Source organism: Dendrobates tinctorius, unplaced genomic scaffold (genome assembly GCF_039654945.1).
Source record: "Dendrobates tinctorius isolate UK_male_01 unplaced genomic scaffold, ASM3965494v1 ptg000022l, whole genome shotgun sequence".
Lineage (NCBI taxonomy): Eukaryota > Metazoa > Chordata > Amphibia > Anura > Dendrobatidae > Dendrobates > Dendrobates tinctorius.
The window spans coordinates 91521923-91543153 of record NW_027361690.1 but is presented as its reverse complement, the minus strand read 5'-3'; the positions used below and the strand labels follow the sequence as shown (position 1 = coordinate 91543153).

Below are 21231 nucleotides of genomic sequence, written 5' to 3'. Positions count from 1 at the left end.
GGAACCGAATCCGAACAAATTCGCTCATCTCTATTGAGTCGTCGGACGTTTGGCTAAGGCTATGTGCACACAGTGCGGATTCTGCTGCGGATCCACAGCGTTTCAGGCTCTGCGGGTCCGCAGCAGATTTAGCTGCGTTGTACAGTACCATTGTTTTCAATGATAAACTGAAAAACGCCGTGCACATGCTGCAGATTTGCTGTGGGTTCAAATCCGCAGCATGTCAGTTCTTTGTGCGGATTCCGCTGCGGTTTCACACCTTCTCCATTGTAAAGGTGTGAAACCGCAGGGCTAAACCACAGGCTAATCCGCAGGTAAACCGCAGGTCTTTTGACCTGAGAATTTACCTGCGTATTTTTCCAAGTCCGCACAGAAAAATCCGCAGGACCAAAATCTACGTGCGCACATAGCCTTACTGATTCCACAGCCCTGGTAAATAAAACAGGACATGTGTTGCCGAGAACCATTACAATCTATTAACATAAGAACGATCATATTGTTTCTCAGGCTATTAAGCAAAAGGCTTACCTGAAGCCGATCAGGGGTCATTTATTAACGGCAGCTATTGTGCATGATAAACCCACCTTTAGGCCTCAAACATCAGTGATTTTTCTAGTACACAAAGAGACTGATTTCCATCAGTGTTTTGGATCAGATTTTCATCAATGTTTGGCCAATATGGTCAGATTGAAACTGGACATGTCTCTCTAATTTATTCACAAACATGCGGTCCACGAAAAACCAAGGACACGTGAACAGCCCAGAGACTATAATGGATAAATGTTCTGAGAAAAATGTACATGAATCACAGATATATGAATGAGGCCTTAGTTGTAGTCGTGCTCCTCGCCTTTGCTGCTAGTGCCCAAAATTGGTGCAGTGAGATCCAGTAGAAGAGGCAATACCTTCCCGACAAAGTTTATTGGCCCGTGCAACCGTCACTTGATCATTAGCTGATCCCATAATTTATGTCACCAGTTTTCAATGTACATATATTTCTAAAGGTGCTATTGACATGAAATTCTCACCAGATGTCAGGAACAGCACATGAAAAGAAATCAAAAACATAGATGTGCATAAATCAAGTTGTGTGTAATAATGAGAAATGACACAGGGAAAAATTATTTAACACTTGCTGAAATTTAGCCAATACTTCGTACAAAAGCCTTTGTTGATGGTGATGATAGATTAAAGACGCCTCCTGTATGGAGGAACTAGTCGCTTGCATTGCTCAGGTGTGATCTTGGCCAATTCTTCTACACAAACACTCTTCAAATCCTGAAGCGCCTGTGGGTTCCTTCTATGAACTCTAAGCTTTAGTTACTTCCATAAATTTTCTATTGGATTCAGGTCAGGTGATTGGCTGAGCCATTCTAGAAGCTTTATTTGCTTTCTATAAAACCAATTGAGAGGCAACTGGCTGAGTGTTTTGGGATCAATGTCTTGCCGAAATGTCCACTTTTGTTTTATCTTCGTCATCCCGATAGATGGCAGCAGATTTTTATCAAGAATGGACAAACGTACTTTGATCCTTCCTTCTATTATATGACGTTTGCCAGTGCAATATGCTGAAAAACAGCTCCACACCATGATGTTCCTACCTGCAGACTTCACTGTTGGTATGGTGTTTCTGGGGGAACATGCAGTGCTTTTTGGCCACCAAGCATGATGTGTATTATGTCATCCAAAGAGTTCAAGTACAGTCTCATCTGACCAGACTAAATTATCCCAGTATTTCACAGGCTTGTCTAAATGGTGTTGAGCAAACTTTAAATGCGCTTGAACATGCTTTTTGTTCAGCAATGGAGTCTTGGCTGGTGAGCGTGCATACAGGCCATGGAGGTAGGAGCATTACTTATAGTTTTCTTTGAAACAATTGTACCTCCTGATTCCAGGTCTTTCTGTAGCTCTCAATAGGTGATCTTGCTTCTTGGAACTGTTCTTGTAATTCTATTAACTCTTCTCTCTGAAATCTTGCAGGGAAGCACCAGCTTGGTGAAATTATGTTCTCTCCACTTGCGGATTATGGCGCCAAAAGGGCTCACTTGAACCTTCAGTAGTTGAGCTGCGTTTTTGAAAAATGCAGCATGTCACTTCTTTCAGCGTTTTTCACACACTGAAAGCAAAAACGCAGGTATCAGGATTTGATGTCAAAACTTGATTAAGTTGAATCGGATTTTTTTTGTAATACACTAAACTTTGTCAGGGTACATTTGTTTCTTGTGCATGCTGATAAACACTATTAAAAACTTCAGCAAAAACTAAGCAAAACCTGCTTTTTGTAAGCAGCTTAAACTTGGCATAAAAAAAAGCTGCAAAAACGCAACATGTGAACATAGCCTTAATATTGATAAATCTGGCTAAAAACTTGAAATTTAACAAAATATATAATAAATGACATCAGCTCATACAGGTAGAATTATCCTGTGTCACAATCACATTTTATGGACATCATGCCATCGCAGAAGGGAGACAGACGGCTACTGGTATTGTGGAAGCGGCATAGAATTACTAAAGCAACTATTACAAATTGGCTTATTTTCACGTTTCAACCATTTCCAACAGGGCTGTGGAGTCGGAGTCATGAAAATTGAGGAGTCGGAGGTTTGGCTTACTGACTCCACAGCCCTGATATCCAATGCCACCCATTAACCCCTTCATGACCCAGGCTATTTTGACCGTAAAGTGACACTGGTCAGAATTGCAAAAAATGGCCAGGTCATTATGAGGTAATAACTCAGGAATGCTTCAACGCATCCTAGCGATTCTGAGAATGTTTTTTCGTGACATATTGGGCTTCATGTTAGTGGTAAATTTAGGTCGATAATTTTTGCGTTTGTGAAAAAACGGAAATTTGGTGAAAATTTTGAAAATTTCGCAATTTTCAAATTTTGAATTTTTATTCTGTTAAACCAGAAGTATATGACACAAAATATTTACTAAACAACATTTCCCACAAGTCTACTTTACATCAGCACAATTTTGGAAACAAAATTTTTTTTTTGTTAGGAAGTTATAAGGGTTAAAAGTTGACCAGCGATTTCTCATTTTTACAACAGAATTTACAAAACCATTTTTTTAGGGACCACCTCACATTTGAAGTCACCTTGAGGGGTCTATATGGCAGAAAATACCCAACAGTGACACCATTCTAAAAACTGCACCCCTCAAGCTACTCAAAACTACATTCAAGAAGATTATTAACCCTTCAGGTGCTTCACAGGAACTAAAGCAAAGTGGAAGGAAAAAATGGACATTTTAATTTTTCCAACAAAAATTTTCTTTTAGCATCAATTTTTTCATTTTCACGTGGGTAACAGGATAAAATGGATCATAAAATTTGTTTCGCAATTTCTCCTGAGTACACCGATACCTCATATGTGGTCATAAACCACTGTTTGGGCGCACGGCAGGGCTCAGAAGGGAAGGAGCGCCATTTGAATTTTTGAATGGAAAATATGCTGGAATATTTAGCAGTTGCCATGTCGGTTTTGGAGGGCCCCTGTGTGCCTAAACATTGGAACTCCCCCTCAAATTACCCCATTTTGGATACTAGACCCTCCAAGGCACTTATCTAGATGCACAATGAGCAATTTGAACCCCCAGGTGCTTCACAAATTGATCCGTAAAAAAAACAAAAACACTTTTTTTTTTCACAAAAATGTTTTTAGCCTCAGTCTTTTCATTTTCACATGGGCAACAGGATAAAATGGATACTAAAATTTGTTGGGCAATTTCTCCTGATTACACTGACACCTCATATGTGGTCATAAACCACTGTTTGGGCGCACGGCAGGGAAGGAGCGCCATTTGACTTTTTGAAGGGAAAATTAGCTCCAATCGTTGGCGGACAACATGTCGTGTTTGGAGAGACCCTGTGTACCTAAACACTGGAGCTGCCCCACAAGTGACCCCATTTTGGAAACTAGACCCCCTAAGGAGCTCTAGATGTGTTGTGAACACTCTAGCCCCCAAGTGCTTCACAGAAGTTTATAATGCAGAACCGTGAAAAAAAAAAAAAAAAAAAAAATTTCCCTCAAAAAATTATATTTAGCCCACTATTTTTTATTTTCAGAAGGGTAACAGGATAAATTGGACCCCAAAAGTTGTCCAGTTTGTCCTGAGTACGCTGGTGCCCCATATTTGGGGGGACCACTGTTTGGGCACATGTTGGGGCTCGGAAGGGAAGTAGTGACGTTTTGAAATGTCGACTTGATGGAATGGTTTGCGGGCGTCATGTTACGTTTGCAGAGCCCCTGATGTACCTAAACAGTGGAAACCCCCCACAAGTGACCTCATTTTGGAAACTAGACCACCCAAAGAACTAATCTAGATGTGTGGTGAGCACGTTGAACCCCCAAGTGCTTCACAGAAGTTTAAAACGCAGAGCCGTGAAAATAAAAAATATTTTTTTCTCCACAAAAATTATTTTTTTAGCCCCCAATTTTTAATTTTCCCAAGGGTAACAGGAGAAATTAGACCCCCAAGGTTGTTGTGCAATTTTTCCTGAGTACACTGATACCCCATATGTGGGGGGTAAACCACTGTTTGGGCTCACGTCGGGGCTCGGAATGGAGGCAGCACTGTTCGACTTATTGAACGCAAAATTGGCTGGAATAAATGGTGGCGCCATGTCGTGTTTGGAGACCCCCTGATAAGCCTAAACAGTGGAAACCCTTCAATTCTAATTCCAATCCCAATACACCCCTAACCCTAATCCCAACTCTAACCCTAATGACAAACCTAACCCTAATCCCAACCCACCCCTAACCCCAATCTTAACCCTAGCCCTAACACTAACCCTAGCCCTATTTCTAACCCTAATATTTGCCCCTATGGGGGGGTGATAAGGGGGGCGGTGATTCACTGTTTTTTTTATTTTGATCACTGTGACAGTTTATCACAGTGATCAAAATAAAAAAAAATGAATCTGCCGGCGGAAAATGCCGGCGGGTGCACTGCTCATGCGCCCGCCATTTTCCAAGATGGCGGCGCCCATGGACCGGGACGGCGGGACACCGGGACGGCCAGGGGGGGTTAGTATCGTGGGGGGGGGAAATGGGAAGGTGGGGGGGGAGCGGAGGGAAGGGGGGCAGATTATGACAGCGGCAGCCGATCGGCGCCGTCAGTCGGCGGGAGGGGTTAACTTAGTGTCTCCAGCCATGTCCGATGCTATTTCAGCATCGACCATGGCTGGATTGTAATAGTTCATCAAATTTCATTGATGAACTATTACTATCGATCTGATTGGCTGTTGAAAGTGAAACAGCCAATCAGAGCGATCGTAGCCACGGGGGGGGGGGGGGGGGGTGAAGCACAAAGGGTCCTGTCACTGCGGGTCAGGTGACCTTTCCATGACCCCGGTCGCCCGACCCGCAGGGGGGCTTTAAACTCATGACAGCGTATGTGTCATGGGTCAGATTGGCACCGACTTTCATGACGCATACGCTGTGTCACAGGTCGGGAAGGGGTTAAGGCTGGGGCAACACAATGATTTGAAGTGACAAAAGATCGCCATGTGCTGCTACATTGCAGCATAATGCAGGGTATGGAGTCGGTAAGCCAAACCTGCGACTCCGACTCCTCAATTTTCCTTACACCAACTCCACGACTCCGACATATATTGCTTATACTGTATTTAAGTGAAAAATTTATTGTAGTACAATGTGAACATCAGACATTTAATCATTTTTATGATACAATAATCAAGATATTTAGATAGAACATAATATATATATATTGGAATACAACTTTAGAACACAAAATTGTAATAAATTGTAAATATGTAATACACTATGTAATATCGAATATAATATATATATATATATATATATTATATATACACACACACTGTGATAAAACACTCCGGGATCAGCTTTGCTGGGGTCAAAGGTCACGTGCGTTCAGCATGAAACTCAGGCGCAGAGCTGGGATTCGGGTGTAACTGACACTGGGTCAGGTTTATTAACGGTGAAAGCAATGCAAAAGGAAATAAAACATAAAACAAATCCTTGCCTGTCCGGCACTAACTAAACAATGGACAACCTAACTACCAACTGGCGGGCTTCTCCCGTCCAGCCAAACCACAGTTGCAGTGGGCACTGCTTCCACTCACGTGTGTCTCTCACACAGACAGGCTCTCTGTGTTCCCAGGCTGAGACACTCACACAACCACCTTGCATCCTTTTATATCCACCTCCCATTATTCATTAGCAAGCAGGTGCGATACTGACCAGACTAGGCCACATAGGAAAGGAATCTGGGCGAGATATACCTGCCCTCATCCACTATTCCCACATGATTCTCACAATACACACACACACACACACACAATGCAATAAACTATGTAAGTGGAAAAAAAAACAGTTTTCAACAAAAACATATTACTAAACAACATTTGTGCAGTCTATGAATTTGTTCTAAGAAATAGAATTGCCTCCATCAGATCCTCCTTCATAGATGACCTAAAATCTGACCTAATAATTTTAAGGCAAGAGAACAACCTCTCTACATTAACTTGGGTTGGAGGCAAAGCAATAACCACATGGGCAACATCTCTAACAATTTCCGGGTATAAAGGAATTGTATGCACTGTCAGTTTTGATGAACGGTTGAATTTTTCTTTTTCTTTGAGAGCAAGTGAAACATTTTGCTGAAATATGGTTAATCTGCTTGCTATAGGAGACGGAGTGAAATATTTTTCCTTGCAGCAACGCTTTGCCTGCTCCATGTCATCCAAATACTTGTCAAAGTCAAACTCCTCATCTGATGAGGATGAAGATATGGCAGCAGTAGCACTGTCAGGACCCAAGTCCTCTTGCGCCTGGCAGTCCTCCTGTAGGCCACTCATCCTAACTGCTACCTCAGTCAGAGCTTATTTTCCTTTAGTAAGCTGTTGATCATCAAGCAGTATACGATGACTTGGGTCCACATAAACGGCTGCCAGAAAAATGTTAATTTTCCAATAGCTGTGTCTCACTCCGTTTCATTGAAGCAGAAATGCCATCCGCGATTAAACCTCCTCTTTGGGACAGGCAAAATAGCAAGTTCTTCTACTCCCTTATGAAAATAACAGGAGTTAAATCCTCAGCTTATTTTTTAGTCACTGGTAAATGGGCGATTAAGCAATTCCTTCAATTCAGCCACCTGTGTCCATTGACCTTCATTTAGGGATACCTGAGGGTTCGCCATATCTATAAGAAACGGTTTTAGTTCAAGCAATCGCTCAATCATTAAATAAGTGCTGCCCCACCAAGTGGCTTGATCGACAATTGCCCCTTTCCCTGCACGTCTCTTCAAGATGGAATCAATTTTAGGGGTTCTGGTGGTAATAACCAATTTCCTCACTTTTCCAATCAGATTTCCAGCATGTCCCTCTTGCAGACTATCTCTTATTGCCAGCTGCAGCGTGTGCACAACACAGCGCATGTGATGAATAGGAAAGTTTTTTGAAGCAGCTTCAACAAGATCATCTATTTCTACAGTATAATTTTGCTGTTCTTCTGTCGTAATATCTGTTTGTTTCTCAGTTATATGAACAGCACTGTGGCCTTCCATCTCAAACATACTGAATCCTAAATGTTCCTCTAGCTGTTGTTCATTACACTCATTCATCAGTGTAATTGTACTTATGTTTGAAGCATTGTCCGTTACAATAGCAAGAACCTGTTCTTTTTTGAGTTCGTAATCTTGCAGAACTTTTTCCACTAAGGCCTGGAGAAACTGGCTGCTGTGATGAGCTTTAGTATCTTTTACTGCCAGTGTCTTGGTAACAATTTCTTTGTTGTCACAAACATCGAACATTGATGGCAAAATAGTTCACTCTGTGACGTGTGCAGGCATCCATTTTAAGAAACATGAAGCGCCTTTTGAGAGTCTTTTTAAGATCTTACTTTTGTTTAAGGGCTTCTTCAATCACTAATTTTCTAATACTTTCTCTTTCCAGAGAAACACCAATGGATAGATAGAGCAGATTTCTAATCTGCTATTGCTATTGAGAACATTATCTATGAGCTCAGAAACTTTTCAGGTGATGAGGTTTTTTAAAAAGCTGATCTGCTTTTGCAGCTGAAAACCATATCCTCAAAAAACGCAGCAAAAACGCTGTGTGTGAATGTAGCCTTAGATCAGGAATACAATAGCCATTTATAGGACACTTCATAACTTTCCCAAATTCCTATGGAAAAATATTCAGCACATTCTGCATTGAACTACTGTACCCAATTTATTATATATTTTAGGAGTCGGAGTCGGCCCATTTTATACCGACTCCGCAGCCCTGTGGGTACTATGACCAAAAGATGAGCGCAGCAATACGGGTCACAATACAACTCCATTCTAAAGCACCATGCTGTATGTAGCAGCGGGTCATAGCGATCTTTGGCCTTGCAACCTGTGTTGTGACCAGAGTCATAAGTAGCCCCAGCCTTAAAGGGAATCTGTCATCCATTTTGGTGATATTATGTAAAGATATCACCCAATTGTGATTCTATTAGGACTTTTGATTCCCCTCGACCCTGCACCTTTGATGCATAAATACCGTACCTTTTTTTATCTTGGTGGAGATGTATGGAAATCACCGCGGTCTGGTCCGATGGGCAGGGCTTATTCGCCTTCCCCCCCCCCCCCCCTCCTCGGCTTGCTGAATGCAACTTCATCTGTGAATATCACAGATGCCGTAGTTTTCCGTGCTTGTGCATTGAAAAGGCCTCCGATGCTTGCGCAGTATGCTTTGCCCAACATATAAATTGGTACTGCGCATCCGCAAGTATTTTTCAGCGAGGTCTATGCCCCGGAAGTCTTCACATGCAGGACACACTTCCGGGGCATTGACCGCACTGAAAAATACCAGCACATGCGCAGTACCGATTATATGCTTCGCCCACAGTTGGGCAAAGCATACTGCGCAAGCGCCGGAGGCCTTTTCAATGCGCAAGCATGGAAAACTGCGGCATCTGTGATATTCACAGATGGAAGATTACGTTCAGCAAGCCGAGGAGGGGGGAAGAAGGCGAATAAGCCCCGCCCATCGGACCGGGGCGATTTCCATACATCTCCACCCAGGTAAAAAAGGTATTTATGCATCAAAGGTGTGGGTCGGGGGGAACAAATAATCCTAATAGAATCCTTATTGGGTGCACAATTGGGTTATATCTTTACATGGGATCACTAAAAATGGGTGACAGATTCCCTTTAAGGGTATGTTCACAATTTGCAATACTGCATCAGAAATCTGCTGCATATTCTCCAAGTCTCGTTCATATGATGCAGAAAAAAAAAAAAGTGTTGTGTGAAGTGACCTGCAGAGTGGGATTTTCAATCCACAGAATTGTCAATTTATGCTGCGGATTTAACACTTTGATTTTAAGGATGCAAACATACATGAATGTCCTGATCAACAGCTTAGGTGTAAAATGAGATCTGGACAAACACTAAAACATTTCCAGATATGATGGATTTATCTAATAATGCACTGGAATAATGGCCGGTAATGGAGATCATCCCCCCAACCCAATACCCCTCTCACTGCCCAGTGTGCTACATGTCCAGCAGCCATCCTTCCTCTGGCTGATTTGTTTGGCTAATGGAGACAGAGTAATTAGTTTAGTGAAATAATGGAAATAATATTTACACAAGGAGTAAATACGGACTTTTGGGAGGCTGGACATTTGTCAAATGGACACAGTTTACAATAGAGCATTAGTTGTTTGCTGAAGAGAGTAAAGAAAGCACTCTCACCGCTCTGTTTAGGAAAAGAATACCGCCTAATTAATTAGGGAAAACGGTTTAGATTATACTTCTAGATATTGCATCCTCCGGTAGCAAGAGATCAACTCAAAGTCTGTGATGTAGAGATGTCTGTGTGGTAGCCGGAACATCTGCACACAGCGAACACAAGGATCACTTCGGATGCATCTATGCAGATTTTTCATTGGAGAAAATAATTATGTAATATGCAAACAGAATAGCATTACATAGGATGGCATTCATCCTAAAATCCATATCGAAATCCAAAAAAAACACTTTATAAGATAAAAATGTCTTCTTCGAAGCTGAGGTCTAAAGGTACTGCCACACTTAGCGATGTACCAGCGATCCCGACCAGCGATATGACGCGGTCAGGATCGCTGGTACATTGCTAAGTGGTCGCTAGTGAGCTGCCACATAGGCAGATCTCACTAGCGACATCGCTGGGGACGGGGATCGCTACTTACCTGTCACACCAGGCGATCCTGCCTCCTCCCGCCCGGCTCCACGCGTCGCTCCTCTTCACAGCAGGAAGCGCCGCAGGAAGCTGACGACGAGAAACAGTCCTGAACGTTCTCGCGCGATCAGCAATAACCAGCAGGGGAGCGGGTCGTAGGTAAGTATCACACACAGAGATATCGCTAGCAATATCGCTATAACGTCACAAGTAGAGTTGAGCGATACCGTCCGATACTTCAAAGTATCGGATCGGAATGGATCGGCCGATCTTAAAAAAAAGTATCGGTATCGCCGATTCCGATACCGGAAGTCCCATTCAAGTCTATGGGACTTCCGGTATCGGAATAAGAAAAACCCTATTTTTGCCTTGTACAGCCTCTCTGGGGTCTGTACGGGCCTTTCGGGGGGCTGTGCCGGCCTGCCAGGGGGTCTGTGCAGGCTCCGGTGGTCTGTGCCGGCCTGCCGGGGGGCTGTGACGGCCTGCCGGGGGGGCTGTGCCGGCCTGCCGGGGGGTCTGTGCCGGCCTGCCGGGTGGTCTGTGCCGGCCTGCCGGGTGGTCTGTGCCGGCCTGCCGGGTGGTCTGTGCCGGCCTGCCGGTGGTCTGTGCCGGCCTGCCGGTGGTCTGTGCCGGCCTGCCGGTGGTCTGTGCCGGCCTGCCGGTGGTCTGTGCAGGCATCGTCCGATGGGACTACAAGTCCCATCGGGCGATGCCTGCTGCCATGACAGTGATTGACACATTAGCCAATGGCCAATGATGGGACAGTAGTAGTCCCATCATCCGGCTAATGTGTTGAATGTAAAAAAAAAAAAAAAATTACATGCTACATGCATGCTACATGCATGCTACATACTACATACTACATGCATGCTACATACATGCTACATACATACTACATACATACTACATGCATGCTACATACAATACATTCATACAATACATACATAGACATAGAGTAACATACTTACCAATACTTGTCACATTGTTCCCCGAAGCCAGTGTCGTGTACGGAATAAATATTAACATAACAAACCACAAAAATACTCACCCATGATCCGAAGCAGTCCACGAGTGTGTCCCACGACGATCTTGGGTAGAGAACTGCAGCATCAGCTGATGCTGCCGCTCTCTACGGGCTGCAGGAATCCAATGACGGAAGGTAGGTATCCTTCCGCACTGTATTCCTCCGCCACTTAAAAAAAAAAAGTCCCTAGTCTCACTTTATGCCATTGCTGCGTGGGAATTTCCCACGCAGCAATGGCATAAAGTGAGACTAGGGACTTTTTTTTTTTTTTAAGTGGCGGAGGAATACAGTGCGGAAGGATACCTACCTTCCGTCATTGGATTCCTGCAGCCCGTAGAGAGCGGCAGCATCAGCTGATGCTGCAGTTCTCTACCCAAGATCGTCGTGGGACACACTCGTGGACTGCTTCGGATCATGGGTGAGTATTTTTGTGGTTTGTTATGTTAATATTTATTCCGTACATGACAATGGCTTCGGGGAACAATGTGACAAGTATTGGTAAGTATGTTACTCTATGTTATATGTACTCTATGTCTATGTATGTATTGTATGAATGTATTGTATGTAGCATGCATGTAGCATGCATGTAGCATGCATGTCGTATGTCGCATGCATGTCGTATGTATGTAGCATGCATGTCGTATGTATGTAGCATGCATGTCGTATGTATGTAGCATGCATGTCGTATGTATGTAGCATGCATGTCGTATGTATGTAGCATGCATGTCGTATGTATGTAGCATGCATGTAGCATGCAGCATGTATGTAGTATGTATGTTACATGTAGTATATATGTAGTATGCATGTTGCATGCATGTAGTATATATGTAGTATGTATGTTGTATATATGTAGTATGAATGTAGCATGTATGTAGCATGCATGTAGTATGCATGTTGCATGTAGTATATATGTAGTATGTATGTTACATGTAGTATATATGTAGTATGCATGTTGTATGTATGTAGCATGTAATTTTTTTATTTTTTTTTACATTCAACACATTAGCCGGATGATGGGACTACTACTGTCCCATCATTGGCTAATGTGTCAATCACTGTCATGGTAGCAGGCATCGCCCGATGGGACTTGTAGTCCCATTGGACGATGCCTGCACAGACCCCCGAAGCCTGCACAGACCACCGGCAGGCCGGCACAGCCCCCCGGAGCCTGCACAGACCACCGGCAGGCCGGCAGAGACCCCCGGAAGGCCCGAAATGACGGCGCATCATGATGCGCACACACCGCGCATCATGATGACGTCAGGCTGTCAATCAACTTTGAACTTCCGATTCCGATACCGACATCCGATATTGAAAAAATATCGGATGTCGGTATCGGAATTCCGATACTTGCGGTATCGGAATGCTCAACACTAGTCACAAGTTATAGCGATATTGCTAGCGATATCTCTTAGTGTGACATGCCCTTTACAAGTGTGCCCCCGATGAGGAATACACAGCTTGCCTTACTGCCAGTTCCAACCTCACAGGTACACCCAAGTATTGTTAGAGCTGCCCAAGTACTTCTTAAAGAGAACCTGTCATGATGTCAGACCTCTTCAAAACACGTCAGGAGGGGCCTCTGCTGAATGCAATGAGTATTGGTGTGAATCCGGTGTCACATGACCACATCCACGGCTCATTTACAATGAAAAGAGATTAGCAGGGGTGAATGCCACCATAGTGGTGCACCGGCAAGAACGTTCAATATTAACACAGGTCCATGCAAAGAGACTGCAAAAGGGAGGTAATATCTAAAAGGAGTCTTCCACTTTCAGGAAAGTGGACCCCAAATGCTGTAAATACCTAACATAACAAACACAGCGGTTACTCATCCTCCCAGGGTCCCGTGGTGTCTTCCTGCCGCTGCTCCCATCTCAGTGTTTTCGGTGCAGTGGTAACGTCACAACAACAGCGTGCATCACCGCTAGAGTCAATCACTGGGCTCAGCGGCTTGTGCAGTCAACCTACCGCCTTTACATTGGGTGATGGGATGTATTATGCCGGCATAAAAATCACTGACATTGGTAGCTCATTGTTTCGTGTAAACATGGAATACGCAGACAATAAAATGACGCCGTTTGGTGTTCCCACTGGTCTGTGTAGTCGAGTTATTAAAAGAGCTGGTCAACTTATATGTAGTCAGTCAATGGTTGTTAACGGGCTAGATCACGCAGTGTAAATGCACCTGTATTCTAGATACAACTATTTTCAGTGTTCCATCTATAAAAATGGTACATGATACAATTACTAGGCATACTATAACAAAAAGAATGACCATAAACTTCAAAATATACGAGATACACTCCTGACTGACACGTCCAATGGTAAGGTAGGATAATAACTGGAAGCAAAAGTGCAATCTGACTGATCAATCTCCACCCGAGTATGTGACAGCCGCACAGATGATACATATTGTTGGTGGATAGGCCAGCAGATAATTCTCATGGATATCCATTACTAGACTATACCATAAACAATGTTTGCAAATTATCAGAAATGGACCTCGTTACCTGAGGGGTTCACAGAATACTACTTATGGCTGCTCTGTCTACAATACGTCACTGTGTTGATAGATCGGGACTGCAGCGTTAGGCGACATAAGACATTCACTAGTGGACGGCTCTCCTCCATCCTCACCAGCAGGGCTGTGGAGTCGGAGACCAATTTGGTGGAGTCAGAGTCATGGAAATTGAGGAGTCAGGAGGTTTGGCTTACCGACTCCACAGCCCTGCTCACAACCCAAGGTACAGAGCTCCGGTGAACAAGTTCAAGATGGACAACCTCATTACAACTGACTAAATAAACATGGGGCCATGTCTAGCTATGCTTCCTGGGAATTTCTACAACCAACATTTTCTCCGAATGGAAAAGTTGCCTCCCATAGAGATTCCACCGGTAGATTAGTGTAACATTTGTGTTGGTCATAGAACAACAACTAGGGCCCTAAACATGCATGTCTTAAGCTCTTCATGAGCAGACAATTTTACTATTTTTTCTTTTAGAACTTTAGTTTGTTTTTTTTATCCTTCTTCCAAGAACCATAACTTTGTCAGTACATATAAATCACATGGGGGCTTGTTTTTCCAGGACAAGTTTTAATTTGTAGTTTTGAATGACACCAATTTACTACTAGGACTGACAAATAGGAAAAAAGAATTCTAAGTGCGGTAAAATGGTAAGTAACCATATGACATGTAATTATATAGTTACAGAGGGGGTTAGAGAAGACTAAGGCTACTTTCACACATCAGGTTTTCGGCGTCAGGCGCGATCCGGCGTCGTGCCGGAACGCCGGATCCGGCAAATGTTTCGTAAAACCGGATGTGACGGATCCGGTTTTCTGCCGGATCCGTCTTTCTTGACAGACAAAACCGGATCCGTCTCATCCGGTTCATCCGTTTTTCGACGGATTACGCCGGATCCGGTTTTTAAAATTGACCCTTGTGGCCTTCCGAACGGGATTGGCTACTGAAAAACTATATATAGCATGTTCCTACAGCCCTTCTTTGACAGGTTGTAGAGGAGAAAGTGCAGGTTGGAGAGAAGAGCAAGTTACTGGCGAAGATGGATGTTGTCATTGGAAATATTTTGAAGAATTTGGCGGATTTTACAGCGGAGGCGAATCGTTTGAGGGTGATTGTTCTGGAGAAGGAGAGAGCGAGACAGCAGCGCATCAGGCATCGTAGACGACGTTTGTGGATCCACCCCATCACAGCCAAGAGAATGACGCGTGGGGTCTATTCTACACTATGCATGGACCTTCGACGAAACCCGGATACATTTTTTGGATATGTTAGGATGAAAATGGAGAATTTTGATTACTTGGTGGAGCGCATTGCACACCTCATAAGAAAAGCGGACACCTATTGCCGCTTCTCTGTTTCACCCAAAGAGCGTCTGATGGTGACTTTAAGGTAAGCCACATTTATTGGATATGCTCGCATCAGAGCACACTTTCACTGCAATCTTGTTGGTGGTAGTTTGCATCTCCAAGTGTTATAGGTCAGTTTTGGTATGTAATGCTGTGATTTAAAACTAATTTATTGTTTTTTAATTCCCCACAGATTTCTTGCAATTGGAGAATCCCTTTCGTCACTGCATTTCCAGTACAGACTCGGGATTTACACCATATCTGGAATTGTGAAGTACACATGCCGTGCACTGTGGGACTCCTTAGCTGAAGAGTTTTTACCAGAGCCCACAACAGAGAGGTGGATTGAAATTGCTGACAAGTTTCAACAGATATGTCAGTTTCCAAACTGCTTGGGCGCTGTGGACGGGAAACATATCCGCATTGTAAAGCCAGCTGGATCGGGATCGGAATATTTCAATTACAAGAAATATTTTTCAATTGTCCTCATGGCCATCGCTGACGCGGAATACAAATTTATTGCGGTTGATATTGGGGCCTATGGCCGCTCCAATGACTCTCAAGTTTTCAAACTGTCTGACATGGGGCATAAACTGTATGGAAACACCTTCCAGTTCCCACCACCTAGACCGCTGCCGCAAACATCTGGTCCACCTATGCCATTTGTCTGTGTAGGGGATGAAGCCTTCCAGCTGTCAGAACACCTTTTGAAACCGTACTCTAGCAGAGGATTGACAAAACCAAAACGCATTTTTAATTACCGCCTCACAAGAGCAAGAAGAATGGTTGAATGTACCTTTGGTATTCTGACAGCCAAATGGCGGGTCCTATTGACTGCGATTAACCTCAAGACAGAAACTGTGGACGAGGTGATCAAAGCGTGCGTGGTACTCCACAATTTTGTTATCTGCAAGGAACCCATTTCCATTGAGGACACCTCTGAAGAAACCACCTTGCAAGATTACCATGACATTACCACTAGAAGTTCTGTGACGGTTTCAGTAATGAGGGACAATTTTGCACTATACTTTATGTCACCTCAAGGCAGAGTACACTGGCAGGATGACAGAGTGTGAAAGATTTGTGCCCAACCAAACTTGTGTACCTTCTGTACCAACAGTATATACCTTAGCCAACTTTGGTTGGCAATCTTGTCATGGTCTCTATTTTTAGCTTTAGGCCACAGGTGTGTACCTGGTTGTGTTTTATGCAAAGTATTTCACCTTTTAACAAAAGTTGTGTACATTGTTAGGAAATCACCAACAATAAACACAACTTTTTAGGTGAAATACTTTGCTTCAAACACAACCAGGAACACAACTGTGGCAAAAAGCTAAAATTTACCCACAGTTATATACCTAGTTTTGAATACCATTTCACCTTTTAAATACCCTGTATTTAACCTTTTTCGCCGCAGAAAGAAATGACAGACAACCAGTGTAAAATAATTTAACTTTTATTGAAAAATGTTTTTTTAGTAAACTTTTTTAAAAATTTTAATAAACTTGTTTAATAAAACTTTGAAACTATAAAACTGAAACCATAAAACTGGTCATTTTTATTTAAATACACACATTATAAATCTGTGTAGTGTGTGGTGGAAATACTGCTGTAGGGGCTGCGGGACACTTCGACACTGGGAGTGTGGAGAGAGGACTGGGATCGTGGTGGGGAAGGAACAGTTAGAGGTGAAGGTGTGGAAAAAACTACAGAATGGGTGGACATGTGGGAAGCAGAAGAGGTGGTGGGTGGTGGAGTGGAGGGTTGGGCAGGGACTGTAGGAGCAGATGATGTTGATGGCAAGTTGTATGGGGAAGGAGTTTGGTACGGGGCAGGTTGCTGGAAGTGGGGAGATGTCTGGTACGGGGCAGGTTGCTGGAAGTGGGGAGATGTCTGGTACGGGGCAGGTTGCTGGAAGTGGGGAGATGTCTGGTACTGGGGAGGTTGCAGGTACTGGGGAGGTTGCAGGTACTGGGGAGGTTGCAGGTACTGGGGAGGTGGATGGTGCTGGGGAGGTGGATGGTGCTGGGGAGGTGGAGGATGGAAAGTGGCTGGAGGGGGTGTAGATGTAATAGGAAGGGGAGGATGGAAAGTGGCTGGAGGGGGTGCAGATGTAATAGGAGGGGAGGATGGAAAGTGGCTGGAGGGGGTGCAGGTGGAGGAACTACTGTGGTGGGAGGAGGAGGTTGGGAGGTAACTTGCTGGAGAGCAGCGTGGCATGAATGCATTACATGCATCTGCTGGGCAGGAGAGAGCGTTTCCATGCGCTCCACAACAGACCTGAAAAAGGTGTGGTTTGGCGAAGTTCTTGCTTCTGAATGCATGGTTTGCAGAAGTGTCTTCACCTCCAGAATGCTGGAGTTGATCTGCTGATAGCCTGCGGAGATTTGCTCTGACAAGACTTTTAGACAGTTCTGGAAAGATGCATTCAGATGCAAGAACTCTGGCGCATAAGTCTTTTCCTGACCCCTCTGCCGCTGCCGCCCAGTACCCGCAGGGCAGAAGGGTGGGGTAAAGGGAAAGCGATCTCCTCACCAGCAGCTTCATGTAATGTAGGCGGCCACGATGCTCCTGTGCTGGTGGATGGGACAGATGGGTCGAATGTGTGGTAAGGCTGGGAAGGTGCAGATGTACCGGGGCGGTCGAAGTGTCCCTCGGTGCCGGTCTCCTCATGGATCGCCTCAGAAGGGTCCAATCGTGCAGGCTCCCGAGTGCTGCTCACCGTGCTGTGGAATAAAGAGAAAAAAAAACAATTAAAATACTGACATGGTATGGCCCTGGCTGAAAAAAAAAATTTACATCTAACATTTTTTTTCACATGTGGTGTGTAATATTTACCTTCTGGTGACCATTGTTTCCCGGAGGAACGACAGGGCTTCTGCGTACTTGTACTTGCTCCTGCGTCCTCCAGATCCACTCGGGGCCCGCATCTCTTTATTGAACTCCTTCTTGAAACGATCCCTCACAGACCGCCACCGATTCACAATTCTGTTCCCTGAAACGAGAAAGGAGTGGTTAGTATACAACATCAGTGTTTCCCAAACTCCAGTCCTCATGGTCCCCAGGGGTCATGTTTTCAGGATTTCCATAGTAAATAGAAATCCTGAACACATGATCCGTGGGGACCACGAGGACTGGAGTTCGGGAAACACTGGTTTACATCAAGCAACCGGTACTGTATATACTTACGCTCTGTAATCTGGGCCCGAACATCGAGGTCCTCCCAGCGGCCCACAAGGAGCGAACAGATTTCCTCCCAGAGTCGTCGGGTAACGATAAGGTCAGCGTGGCGGCGGTTAGCCATATTCCAGAGCGGCTCCCTTTCTCGGACGAGATCGATGAGGTGGTCCACATCGAGTCCTCCATCCTCACCGTCAGAGTCGGGAGCACGCTGTGAAGGCTGTTAAAGAAAAAGACAAAAATAACATAATTAGCCTCCACATAAGAAATGAAATAAAAAGTGCAAAAAAACAAAGCAAAAATATTTATACTTACACGCTGGTGACCGCCGCGTTGCTGTCGCCGACGACCCTGGGAGGCACTGCGAGGACCTCTTGGCCGAGCACCAGATTGGGAAGACTAGAGAAGAAAACAAAAAATGTAATGTCTTTGGATGTAGGCATTTGTTTGCTGTGTGTGGTCTGCAGAACATTGTTCTCTATGTGTTGTGTGTAGTGTGATGTTGTGTTTCTGCGTTTGATGCAAAAAACTTACCAATTGTGAGCCCACTCCAGGTGTCTGTCCACCCCTTCCTTCTTCTTCTGGGAGCTCCTCTTCATCTTGTGAATCCTGTTTTGAAATAAAAGGCAATGAATAGACATATATTACAGAGAAGATGGATTTTGGAAATAAAAACTTACCGTCAAACGCTGACGATGCGAGGGAGGGCTCCCAGACGATGATGTGCTGTCTTCCTGGTGGCCACACTCCATGCCTGTGGGTGGTGTTCCAGCTGCTGCCATTGCTGCTGCTGCATCTATTGGGTGGCTGTTGAATAAAGAGAAACAAAGGGCCAATGAATATCTTGATATTCAATAGCCCTAGTTTGGAGGAATGGGGGATTTGATAATTACCGTCTCTCATCTGCTGCTGGCCTCCCCTCCTCAGCATGTTCCATTTGCTGCTCCATTTGGGGTGGTGGTGGTGCTGATGGTGCTGCAGTGGTCTCCTGCCTTCTCCTGCTTCGCTTGGTTGCTTTCTTGGGTGGCATGTTGGGTGTGGCTGTGGGTCCCACTGTCTTGCTTTTATATATGTCTTGTGGGCAGAGCTACTGAGCATGCTCAGACCAAAAAACCGGATCCGGCCGCCGGATACGGCGCATTGCGGCGTTCATAGGCTTTCATTGTGTGAAAAAGCCGGACGCGCCGGATCCGGCGTGTCCGGCTTTTTCGCCGGAGACAAAAAACGTTACAGTAGCCGTTTTTTCCAGACGCCGGATCGCGACACATTGCCGGATCCGGCGAAAACCGGATGAAACGCATGGCCATCCGGCGCGATCCGGCGCAAATGCAAGTCAATGGGGGGAAACCGGATCCGGCATTGCATTTCGCCGGATCCGGTTTCTGTCAAAAGCGCCGGATCGCGCCTGACGGCGAAAACTTGATGTGTGAAAGAGGCCTAAAAGGGTATGTGCACACGTTGCGGATTCTGCTGCGGATCCGGCCCTGCAGGTTCACAGCAGTTTCTGCTGTGTTGTATAATACCCTTTTAGTCTATGTGAATAAAAAAAAAGCAGGGCACACGTTGCGGAATTTTCCGCACGGATTTGCTGTGCATTTAAATCCGCAGCATGTCAATTCTTTGTGCAGATTCCGTAGCGGTTTGGCACCTGCTCCATGACAGGTGTCAAAACGCAGGGGAAAACCGCAGTAAGGCTATGCGCACACGCTGCGGATTGGTCTGCGGATTTGTATCTGCGGAACCGCAGGTAAAATGACCTGCAGATAGGCCTGCAGTTTTCCCCTGCGGTTTATCACCTCTACAATGGAGGAGATGGTAAACTGCAGCAGAATCCGCAGAAAAGTAGTGACATGTCATTTCTTTCTGCGGATTCAAAACCGCAGCTTTTCCGCAGTTAAAAATCCGCAGCATGTGCACAGCAGATTGTAAATCACATAGATGTACATACTACTGTACACTGTCTACAGAACTGCTCCAGATCTGCAGCGGCCAAAACCGCAGCGGATCTGCAGCAAAAACCGCAGCGTGTGTACATAGCCTAAATCTGCAGATAAACGGCAGATCATTTGACCTGCGGATTCTGCGCGGAAAAATCCGCAGCAGAATCCACAACGTGTGCACACCCTTAGTCACTGCAAGGGAAATTAAAGGATTGGGGGACAGTTGGGATACCATGTACATTACATTATCAGCTTGTATGGCCCATACATCATGGCACAGATATCAATGCATGCAGTATGGAAATGAGAAGATTTGTATCAAAAACAAAAAAAAAAAAAAAAAAAAAAAAAAAAAAAAGAGGGTTTATCCTTAATATTTTTACATAGTACAAATTGAAAATGTTCTTTAAAATGAAGAATGTGCAGAAATAAAAAAATAAAAATAAAAAAAAAATACAAAACCATTTCCTAAACGTCCCGGTTCCCCGAAGAGGCTTTTGAGTTGCCGGCCAAGCATGAGATCTGTGTGGCGCACAAGTGACAACTCGCCAACCCGGCTAATCATAAGCTGAGCTGTGGATCCCAAAGGGAACGGAAATTTGTACAGCTCCTGTTCACGGACAGAGAGCGCTGACCTGGACCACGGAGCAGAATTGTGCCAAGCGATCCTCTCAAGTCAGCACAGTATATTACTGTCGGTGAGCAGCATACAGACCGTGATGTCCAGATCAGATGTTGGCCTCTAGACCCGAGCTAGGCACATATACTGTAAGAGGCTACCGAGTTCGGGTCATCAGAGCCGCAGCTCATCCAAACATCACAGACAGTAATCAGACCGTTAATGACGGAAATGTGAACACGGCTTTGTACTAAGGAAATTCATGCACACTTATAAGCAAACACACGAGCCCATATTGTCCCACCCATCATAGCAGGGACATTTACAATGGTTTCCACAATCGCTATTGTACAATTCCAACCCTGTGTAATGTACATTCATTTTCTAAAG

General features: G+C 44.6%; 1 protein-coding gene across 1 annotated transcript in view; it reads right to left on the bottom strand.

Moving 5' to 3' along the window:
• Window positions 1–21231, bottom strand: part of SMAD6 (SMAD family member 6) — a 104901-nt gene that overhangs the window by 41484 nt on the left and 42186 nt on the right. The gene's annotated exons all lie outside the window — the stretch shown is intronic.